At 36.8% G+C, this 11,428-nt stretch overlaps 1 pseudogene across 1 annotated transcript; it reads right to left on the bottom strand.

Moving 5' to 3' along the window:
• Positions 1-10,515: 10,515 nt before the first annotated feature.
• On the bottom strand, positions 10,516-11,192 carry LOC308546507 (vesicle transport through interaction with t-SNAREs homolog 1B pseudogene; annotated as a pseudogene). The gene has a single exon. The product of its transcript is annotated as a vesicle transport through interaction with t-SNAREs homolog 1B pseudogene (transcript).
• Between the last annotated feature and the right edge of the window lie 236 nt (positions 11,193-11,428).

Below are 11,428 nucleotides of genomic sequence, written 5' to 3'. Positions count from 1 at the left end.
AAACAATAAAACACAGAGTTTTACATCCCTTCTATTTTTGGATTCTAAGTAAATGTGTGTTCTTGTATTGCATCTGTAGCTTGACTAGAGCTACATCTCTAAATGAGTTTCTTTTAAAATAATTATTTGAAAAATAACCTATTAATTATTATTTGAACATTTACTGGGATGTAGAACAAACATCTAGTTACATACTCACAGTTTTAAACTTTTCTGGATGCTTGGCATTGTGTGGGTCATTATAAAATGTAATAGGTTGCAATAATACAGTTAATTTTTAATGTAAATAAAGTTTAAACCCACAAGCTCCACTTATCAAATAAGTGAATATAGTTTCAAAGAAAGAGGAGCCTTGTGAAAGTTTTCATAAATATGTGGCACTGAAATTATTTAAGCCCACCATTAGAGTATTGGCTCAAGTTTTGGAATGAAATTGAACAATTTGGAACCATTAAATTCCAGGTAAACAAGATGTCACTGTTATGCTATGGGTAGAGGTCCCTGGATGCCCATTTGAAAACTGCTGAAGCTGCCAGTTCTTTGGCCCCTGCTAAATTTCAGATGGCTGTCATCGACACTCAGATGAACCATAGCTATCATTTGCATAGAAGTGGATATTACATGTAGCAGAACCTAAAACCAAGTAAAAACTATGACTTGAACACAATTCATGAATATTGCCTTTATATTTTGCTAAAATTATCTATGTTGTTGCTATGTATTGCTAGGGGACAGGGTTAAAAGTTCTATGACATCCATTCTAAACGAACAGCTGGAAAATGCTCAAAAGTTGATAAGGGTTATATTTCTCTTGTTCAATAAACAATTGGACATTTTTTAGCTGGCAGAAATAAAAAACTGATCAAGATGCTATTATTAATTAATAACTATTGCTATCAATAAAAATATAAGTTTAGTTTGAAAATATTTTCTTACACTTTTCTAAGTTGCTTTGTAATTTGCTAAAGCAGATAGTTGAAAAATAAAAGACAATAAAATAATTACTCTTCTACATGACTTATAATTTCCCCTGAGATATTGGTTATTTTGATGTCATGAATATACTAAATTGAAAAAAAAAAAACAAATATTTTTAGAGTCTATGAACCAGCCACTTTGAATGCATCCTGTGAATTATGTAGTCTTATCCTCATTTTTAAAATGAGGAATATAAGGCTCAGTGTGGTAAATTGTTTGCCCAAATTCTCACCACTAAGAAGTGGTAGTCTTGGGGTTTGAACCCATACTTGTGTAACTCTGACATGCCATTCAGACAGAGTATGAGAAATAATTCTTCTGTCATCAACACTCTGGAAGAAATTCAACTACTTAAGTAGAGTATAACCTACTGTGCATTACTTTTCTTACAGGAACTTCAAATTACAGATGAACAATCTGGTGTGATTGTTAGCATCTCATGCTTATTAAACAGAATCACACAGTCTTTGGGTCAGTTAGGAAAGGTACAATGCAGAGCTAAGGCACATTCCCAAAGAGTATTAAAGACATTTTCAGAAACATGTTGAAATGAAGAGTATTCAGCATCCTCTACTTCCCAGCAGTTAAGGCACAATTTCTAGGTCTAACAATCACCCCTTTTAGACTTCTGAAGCTGTGTTCTCTTCCAAAATATAAAACATTATGTAATGTAGTGAGACATGATTTACTCTTTCTTTACGGGCTGTGAAAGTTACTTTTCAAAGCATTATATGATCTTAGAAGGCAATGCCCAACTGTCTAATTTCAGCACACATGAAAGTTTGCAAAGTAACATGACACAATGTTTGTAATGTGTAGATTAGACTACAAACAATAGAAAGCCATAATAAGGTGGGGAGGAGATGTGTGAAGCAGTCTTCTCTGTGTTTATAGGAATCAGGTGCACTGTAAATAAATTCAGTTATCTCAGATTTTCATTCTTCATCTTTGAACATATTAATCATCTATTCTAGCCATTACTATGTGTTTGTGTATATGTATGTGTGTGTGCTTGTATATGTGCATGTAAGTGTATGTAAGTTTGTGTATCATGTGGGTGTGGGCTTTTTTTGCTTATGTATGTTCTTGTATGTATTTGTGTAGGAGTGTGTGTAGTAGTATGTGTCTCTCTGTGCATGCATGTGTTTGTGTGTGTTTTGTTATTTTGTAGGTGTGTTTTTGTGTGGCATATTTGTGTGTGTATGTGTGTATGTGTGTGTATGCATATGCAGGTTGTAGGTGTATATTTATGTGTGTGTGTGTGTGTGTGTGTGTAATCACTTGCTTTGCTTTATTCAGGCTCCTTTGAATTCAAATGACCTAACAGATCTTTTACTAGACATTTTCAGGCCAATTTCCTGAAAATGGTCTTGCTTCCTCTTGCATTAGGAATACCATTACATGGAAAATGATAGAACTTGCTGTTTCTCACAAATGTTAAAAATTTCACACAGAAGAATGGAGCACCAGACTTGAGTCGGAGACATGACTAGAGCCTCATTTCTATAACTACTTCATCATGTCAACCCTACACAGCTGCAGTATGAGAGGTCTGGAGAGACCAAATGTCCCACCTCATGTTAGCATCTCATCAAAAACTGTATGTAGTGGGTGGGAGAGAAAAGAAGCTATAATTTCAGTACAATAATGATTGTGTTAGCTTTATAATGTCAACTGGATTTATACCTGATGACCCTCAGGGATTCTAACCATTTCAGAGTTAAACTCTAATTTTATAAAGCCTGCAAACTTACAAAAATGACCCTTAATAGGCATTGCTAAAACTGAGACCCTGTAATCATATCTTAAATATGTACTAAGTAAATGTTATCTGAATTTAAAGTTTAAAATAATTAAAAGTGTTGAATAAGTAAATTATAAGTTATTAATTTTTATTAAATAATCAAAAGATGACATATTCCAACTCATAAAATATGAACTAGAAATATGTGGGACCATTGAAGGCCACATGGTGAAGGCATTTTTGTTGTGCAATGTCCATTGATACAAAATTTTTCTTGTATTTATAGAAATAGTGAAAATATTTTTAAAAATTACAAATTCTTCACAGGAAAATCAAAGACATATTGAGATTTACTTTCTAGCCACTGAGCCCTTTTTTAGCAAATGATGACTCTGACACAGATTAGTAAAATGACATATTAGCATGACAGAATTTTAGCTTTTAAAGTGAACTTAATGCAGATGCTCAAGAGATATGCAGGTTCAGGTTTAATTAAATTTTTTAAAATTTATCTTTATTGATGAAAGTACTACAAATGTCCCCCTTTTTCCTCCATTGATCCCCTCCACACTGCACCTCTCCCTCCAGGCCTTCACCACACTATTGTCTGTGTCCATGGGTTATGCATATATGCATATAAGTTCTTTGGTTAATGCCTCCCCACCCACCCACCCTCATCTTCCCTCTGAGATTCATCAGTCTGTTCCATGTTTCTGTGTCTCTGAATCAATTTTGTTCATCAGTTTATTTTGTTCATTAGATTCCACATATGAGTAAGATCATGTGTTACTTGTCCTTCTCTGACTGGCTTATTTTGCTTAGTGTAATAGTCTATAGGTCCCACCATGCTGTGTCAAAGGGTAAGGGATCCTTCATTTTTACAACTGCATAGTATTCCATGATGTAAATGTCCAAGATGATGCTTGATATGATTTCAGTCTTCTTGAACTTGTAGAGACTTGTTCTGTGTCTTAACATATGGTCTATCTTTGAGAATGTCTCATGTGCACTTGAGGAGAATGCATTTTCTGCAGCTTTGGGGTGAAATGTTCAGTAAATGTCAATTAAATCCATCTTATCTAGTATGTCATTTAGAATCACTGTTTCCTTATTGATTTTTTTTTTGTCTGGAAGATTTATCCAGTAAAGTCAGTAGGGTGTTAAAGTCCTCTACTGTGATTGTATTGCTGTCAATCTCTCCTTTAAAGTCCTCCAGAAGTTTTTTTTGTTTTGTTTTGTTTTCCAGCCTGTGTGAGTCTTTTGTTCTGATGTGGGTCTCTTGTAGATAGCATATATTTGGGTCTTGTTTTCTTATCTATTCAGCTATCATATGTCCTTTGATTAGAGTGTTTAACCCACTTATATTTAGGGTTATTATTGATAGGTACTTATCTATTGCCATTTTATTTCTTTATGCCTATGTTTCTCGTTTTCTCTATTTCAGGTTCTTATTATAGCAGACAGTTTAACATTTCTTGCAATTCTGGTTTGATGGTGATAAACTCCTTTAGCCTTTTTTTTTTTTTTTTGGTCTTGGAAGTTCTTTATTTCATCATCTGTTTTGAATGATAGCCTTGCTGGATAGAGTCGTCTTGGTTTCAGATCCTTGTTTTGCATTACCTTGAATACTTCATGTCATTTCCTTCTGGCCTATAGAGTTCCTGATGAGAAATCAGCTGACAACCTTATGGGAGCTCCTTTGTAGGTAACAGATTGTTTCCACTTGCTGCCTTTAAGATTCTCTCTTTGTCTTGAATTTTTGGCATTTTAATTATGATGTGTGCCTCTTTGGGTTCTTTTTGCTTGGGACTCTCTATACCTCCTGAAGTTGTGTGACTTTTTCCTTGACCAGGTCAGTAAAGTTTCTTGCCATTATTTCTTTAAACATGTTCTCTAACTCTTTCTTACTTTCTAGATCTTCTGGTACTCCTATGATACAGATATTGTCACATTTCATGTGGTCCCACAGTTCCCTTAAACTGTCTTCCTGTTTTTTTAATTTTTTTTTTTTTTGGTTCTCTGATTGAATGATTTTTTTCTACTTTGTGTTCTAATTTCCTGATCTTATCCTCAGTTTCTGTTAATCTGCTACTTATTCCTTCCGATGGTTTTTATTTTTTTTATTTCCACTATGTCATTATTAATTTCCTTCATAGTTTCCATTTCTTTTCTCATGCTGTTTAGTATCCTTATGATCAGTATTCTGAACTTTGTATCTGATGGATTGCTTATCTCCATTTTATTTAGCTCTTCTTCTGGAGAATTCTTTTGTTCTTTCATTTGTGGCCTGTCTTTTTTGTCTCCCCATTTTGGCTGCCTGTTTGGATTTGTTTCTATGTATTCGGTAGATCTGCTAGACTCCCAATCTTTTGGATTGTCTCTGGTGTAACCAATGTCAGATGCTGTTTGTGAGTGGCCTTGAGTACCCTGTTTGAAGTTCTCTGCCCTTCACAGCTTGTGGTTCTCTCTGCTGGGGCTGGATGCATTTGGAGATGACCAAGATGTGCACCAGGTCTGCTTTTCGAAGCCTTGGGTCCAGAAGAAAATCAGGCAAAGACTCAAAGCACTCAGAGACTGTTATTTAGTCTCTTAATGAGCCTCAGGCTGTAGAAACTCCACAGGTTGGGGTGAGAGGTTTTCCAACAGGATGGGGCAATTGCATCCCCCTTCAGGTAAAAGCTGCCTGGCTGGCAAAGGTCTCCCTGAGAAAGACGTCCACTGTGGTATGAGGGAATGACTCAGCACAGGAATCCAGATGGCTGCCACCTGAGCTCTAGTCCCCTAGCCAGCATCCCAGGATTCTCCTCACATAGCTCTAGTCTACTATGCCCTCCTTCTGCCTTAGCCCAAGGTGAGTGGCTGAACAACAAACTTTGTGTGGTGGCCCTTTAAAAGGGTGCCTGCATTTCCAGCTGTCTCTCCCTGGCAGACAGAAACTCCTGCTTTTCACAGCCAGATGTTATGTGGGCACCTTTCTCAGTTCTGGTGCTCTTAGCTAGGGAGCCAGCTAGGGGTTTAGACCCTAGAGTTCTCACTGGGAACCCCCCACAGCTGAGATATCACACCAGGCCTTCAGTTGCTGCTGATGGGAGCCCAGCCAGCCCTCTCATGCCTCCACACTTCCTACCAATCTCTAGTGGTCTCCACGTTAGGTCCTTGGTTATAAGGGTGCACCCCAGCTCATCTTCAGTTGCAGTTGATTATTCAGGATGATTTTTCTATATTTTAGTTGTAATTTCAGTTTGGTCCTGGAAGAGTGTCAGTGTAGCTTCTACTCAATCTGTCACAGTTTTGGAATCTCAACCCACACTGAACATCTGTCAGCCAGCTTTCTCTGTCATTCTTGCAAGCAGCCATTTCCTGGGGATTGAGCCTTGATCTATCTCTTTCACTTAGTGTTTTTAATTTTTGAGTGTTTAGCTGGTGTTAGACACTAGGAGAGAAGCATTTGCTTCCATGATTGTTTAATAATTTAAGTGTATTTTTTGTTCCAGTTTTACAGATAAGATAGTTGAAGAAATAAAATCTAAATGATGGTCTTTGCTTTGGTCACTAGGAATCTTAGCATCTAATTTAAAACCTAACTGCTACCTACAGTACATACATTTTGTAAATTATTTATTTCATTTGTTTTTTTAACATTTTCCTTATGTGATTTTAAACATGTTTTATATATTTCTGTAAGTCACCTCAATTTCTTGTTTTTCATGTGTTTTGAGTTTGCTTTTAAAGGGGAGAAAATCAAATTGGTGAAGTAAATGATATATAAAAGTAGCATTTGCCTGAGATGTTGTTTTGTTGCTAGTCTATGACTGAACCAGGCTGGAACCCAGGCTGCCTGGTGCCCTTCCTTGAGCACTGGATTATAAATGATCATATAAGTCTCAAGTGGGATTCCTCTCTTAAAAACTACAACTCTACCCTCAAATAATTCATGAACTGATTGATGAGAAAGAGAAAGAGAGAAGAGGAAAAACAAAAACAAAAAACAAATATGCTGATGGACTCAGTGCCTTCAAGTAGCATTCAAGAGCAAGGAGAGCACCATCCCAGGTTTGCTTTGCCTGTCAATCCCCTTGAAGTCTGCAGCCATGAAGTTAAAGACGAGACCTGACTTAAAGTGAATTAAAGGAGAGAAAGCAAGTCTGGCCACGCAAGGCTCCAAGTCAGGGGGTGCTTCTTTCAAATGGGGTATCTTGGTTAACAAATGGTACTTTTCTAGATATCAAAAGGCAGAAAAGAATGGTGGGAAAAGCTTCAAATGTGCTTAACTAACCAACTTAATTGAACATATTTTGTGAACATGCTGTTGTGAGAACCTCCACTATAGACAGCAGTTAGGATTTAGTCAATGCAGTGATAAACTCAGAACGTGTGAAGTTTGAAGTAGTGAGGTGTTTCCTTGAATGACAGACCTAGTGTCATCATTTGCTATTGCTCCACTGTAATTTGCACGTATGTGTTTATGCAACTCTGTAAGTATCAGACAACATAATTTTTAGTTTACTGACATTCTCCAGGGTAAAAAAAGAAAGAGAAAGAAATGACTTTAGAAAGTGCCTTCACCGTGTTTATTGTGTTGATTATTTAAAAAAATGAAATTAATACAAAAAATAAATGATGGAGCAAATAAAAAAGAAATTCTTGACAAAGGGCCTGGTTCAAGAATGTTGTATTAGTTTTTTTAGAGAGAGATGATATTAATTTGGTCAGAGGTATGACCAATCTTCCCAATGCAAAAGTGCTGTATAACAGAGATATATAGATGTAGAAGCTTGAAAAGCTGTGACATTTGATGTTGTTTTTTAGTAGAGAGAACAAACATAATACAGGGCAGGTTACAGCACTGAGAATATTCCTTTTAGAAAACAGAGACAGATTAACAAATAAATATTGTTGATAACAAAGTATACTGGATTGGAAAGAAGTGTAAGACATGAGCTCTGTGCTTAAACACAGACACAGCTGAAACTTACTAGATGATCAGAGGAAGATACAGCACAGCCAGTTGCACTATATTGCTTGAAAGATGTAGAAAGTCAGCAAAGGGAGTGTATGAGTCATTAAATCACAAGTAACTTCCGAGTGGAGCATTTAAGAGGCAAAGAAAGAGAGGTTATGAGAAAAACATTTTAGGGTCAAGGCCAGGGTAAGACTAAAGGAGAGGCTCTATGGATAAGTGATATAAACTAAATAATAGAGAAAATAGGATAAGGCCAAATTGTAATGGCACTTGATTCTGTATGTTTTGCTGCAAACAGACAATTTGAAAACTGGAGGCAGGATGGAAGGACCAAATAGTTTTAATAGCACCACAATTAATTCTTTCTTATTTTAGTAACATAATATTGAGAAAGAATTAAAGGAACAGAGGAGACTTAAATTTCTAATTTAGCCTCAGATTATACAATTTTTTTTAACTTATTTGATCAAGTCTTAAAATATATTAAAAAATGGATGGGTAAAATGTTGAGTAATTTGCATTCTTATAGGGCCAAAAAATTCAAATTTGTTTCCTTCTAAACTCCCACTAGACTTCCCTTACCCTACTAAAGACAGGGTGTGGCATGGGGGCATACTACACACCACCTTCTTTTTTGTTGTCCTGGTGGTTGAATTTAGAAGAAAGCAATGAAGACTTTGAAGGCTTTATCACAGTGGGCAACAGGAACTACTTAATTTAATCTGTTGTTCTTTCTCTTAAGTTTAAAATTATAATTCTTTTAGTTCAAATGGACTTTGATTTTTTTCTAACTAGTCTTTGCAGAAATATAGTCTGGATAATTTGTGTCTAGTGTCTATCCCATTGATACAGATGTCAGATATACATACACCCACTTATTGGGTTTGCCTAATTTATCATTACTGGGTTTTAATGTCTAGCCTAGGGATGCGTTGTTAGAGAGACAAAGTACTTCCACATTTCCTTTGCTTGCCAAAAATTTCTCTGTCATATTACTTTGAGTCTTTGATTTTGAAAAATCTTACTTAACTTTATTTATGAGTGTAATTCTTTTTTGTTATCTTTACTTCCATTTTGTTCCTAAAGATACTTTAGAAAATATTCTTCATTTATGTAGAATTTGCAGATGATTTAAGGAAGTTTTCTTCAATTACAGTACAGTTTTTCTTATTGTGTTTTATGAAAACACTTTATTCTCAAAGGAAAAATCTAATTTAACACCCCATTGTATTTATTAGCAAACTCTTGTCAAAGAGTTATGTTCATTAAGTAACTATAGTAATATAGAGAGCTCACAGTCCATTTTATGGCTAAGGACACTAATGCATGGGGTGGGTGGGGTGTGACTTGCTCATGATCATGGAGCTGAGTTGGACTCACTTGCCTTTCTCCCAGTATAGCCCTGTGACAGGCTCCTTCTGAGGCTACTATCTCCCCTCTACACAACTTGCACAAGTCCCTTCCTGCTTTTTCTGCTCCAACAATGCTGGGTCTGTTAGCTCTGTCTGACTGTGGCAGAGATAAGAGCAGTACATTAAGGACACATGATTGTGTTCTGAGAGAGCCTTTCTCTGGCTTTTTCATATAGCAGAGAGATGTTTTTAAAAATTGAGCCTCAGCCACTTCTCTGGCCTTACCTCTAATATAGTGCTACAACCACCCACATATAGTGATACAACCACCCACATATATATTTCCATTTCTGGAGCCTATCTCTATTTCTTGCTTGCTCTACAATTCCCTGCTCAGACATTAGACTGAAAAATATTTAGTGAATGGAAGGAGAGAAGATTCTGGAACCCAGTAAGGAGATACGTGTGGGCATGCTTTAACCTGAAACTTATTGGTCTCGGGTAAATGGTCAAATGGTTAATTGCAAATCTAATTTATATCCTGACCAAGAATTAAAATGTTGGGGGGTTCCCAAAACTGTGAGTTATGCTTTGTGTGTTTGTTTATCTGGCAGCACTGACTTTTCTGACTTTATTGTTTGCCTTGACTCTAATTCCACTCATCAAGTGGTGACCTCTCAGTCACCATCTCAATCATCACCCTTAGTGATGAAAACCTTTCTTTTCATCACCATGGAAAACAGTGTCTCTACACTCCATCCATGATGTTACACATCTTTATGGCATAGTTTAAAATTTCTTTTTGATTAATTCTACAATTAAATGCTTTAGCTTATTTTAAGGATTGAGAGAATATAATTTTAGTAGAAAGAAATCTTAATAAGCTCTTTGTTTAAAAGCAAAATCCAATATCAGTAACAATTGTTTTTTCTCTTTGGCTAGTTTATAAGGCATTTTCAACCAAATTATGGATATTTTCTAACCAAATTATCTTCACAAATACCTGTTTGATAAAAAGTTGTTCTCCAATTTTACAACATATTTATCCATTTAAAATTAATGTAGCATGTCACCTCTATATATTCTTTTGCAGTTGATCAATTTCTGCAATCTCTGTTGAGTTTTTCTTGAGAGTGTGTGTGTGTGTGTGTGTGTGTGTGTGTGTGTGTGCTGGGTTGCCATGATGTGACATGGAATACATTTTCTGTAGCTGGCATTTTTTCTAACACGTGCTTGGTGAAAAGTCCTGTTGTAAAAACAGAGATACTCTAAGTAGGGGAAAATAATTCTTTTTAAAGAAGTCATAAATAACATTTCCTTGGTATATCACACTGGTCTTGTTGCTGTTCATTCATATTTAACTGGTTTTCTGTCTTTCCCCCCTCTTCCCAAATCTGGCTACACAGTTCATCCTTGAGCCCTTAGCTCACAGCAGCAATATATTTATTCCACATCTCTGACACCAGTCATTCACAGGGTCAAAGTTCTGGTCCACAAACCCTTCTCTGCAGGAAGTTCAATGTGAAAGAATTTGTGATAAACCAGATGGCTAGCCTGACAATGGGAAGTAGCAACTTCTTGGTTGTTTTGGACATTGACTGAAGAATCTTTTAACTTTTCACTTGTGTTTTCCAGCCTATTCTTGGTGTGGTCCAACTGGTCACATTGCCTCCTCACCTCTTCTATGATTTCTGAGCCAATCTGATCAGTCTCTGTGGCAATCTGGTGGAATGCTAAATACTCTGGGTGGCCCTGTTCAGGCTTGTAAAACTGATGCTGTTTGAGACTGTAGCCAATTCATATGATCATTCTCTACACTGCATGTGCCATATTTCATGTCTCCCAGACCCCCAGGTGTGACTGTCAAAGGTGTGCTTCTTAGAACTTCCCCATGGAGTTTGGCAATGTCCTTCTGATAAGTTGGAAGCTTAGACTTCACAGGTTTAGGGAAAGATAGGGGTGTATAAAGTAGTTCCTCTTCCATCTTTACTGGCATTTCATTTGCTTCCTATTGCTTTTCATCAAAATATCTGATCAACTTTTTCTTTTCATCCCAGAAGCCACTATGGCACCCTTCATAGGTGTGTGTGGAGGCTGCAGAATGTCTTGTGCAGTTTCTTGAAATGCTTGGAGGCGCAGAGGGAGGTGGCCACATCTCAAGCTATGCCAGAGCAGTAGCCACTGAGATGCTAGGCCTGCTCGCTCCTCCCCAGGGGTCAGCCTCTCAGCCCTGGCCATCAGGAGGACCATGGCCACTACTGCCTTCCATGAGGCACTTCCATGGCTGTGGCTGAGATAATAATTCTTTTTTTTTTTTTCATCCTCACCCGAGTATATGTTCATTGATTGCAGAGAGTGAGGAAAGGAGGGGTGCAGGGAGAGAAAGAGAGA

Source organism: Miniopterus schreibersii (assembly GCF_964146895.1).
Source record: "Miniopterus schreibersii genome assembly, chromosome: 1".
NCBI lineage: Eukaryota > Metazoa > Chordata > Mammalia > Chiroptera > Miniopteridae > Miniopterus > Miniopterus schreibersii.
The sequence above is the reverse complement of the archived record's forward strand: the minus strand, read 5'-3'. Positions and strand labels throughout refer to the sequence as shown.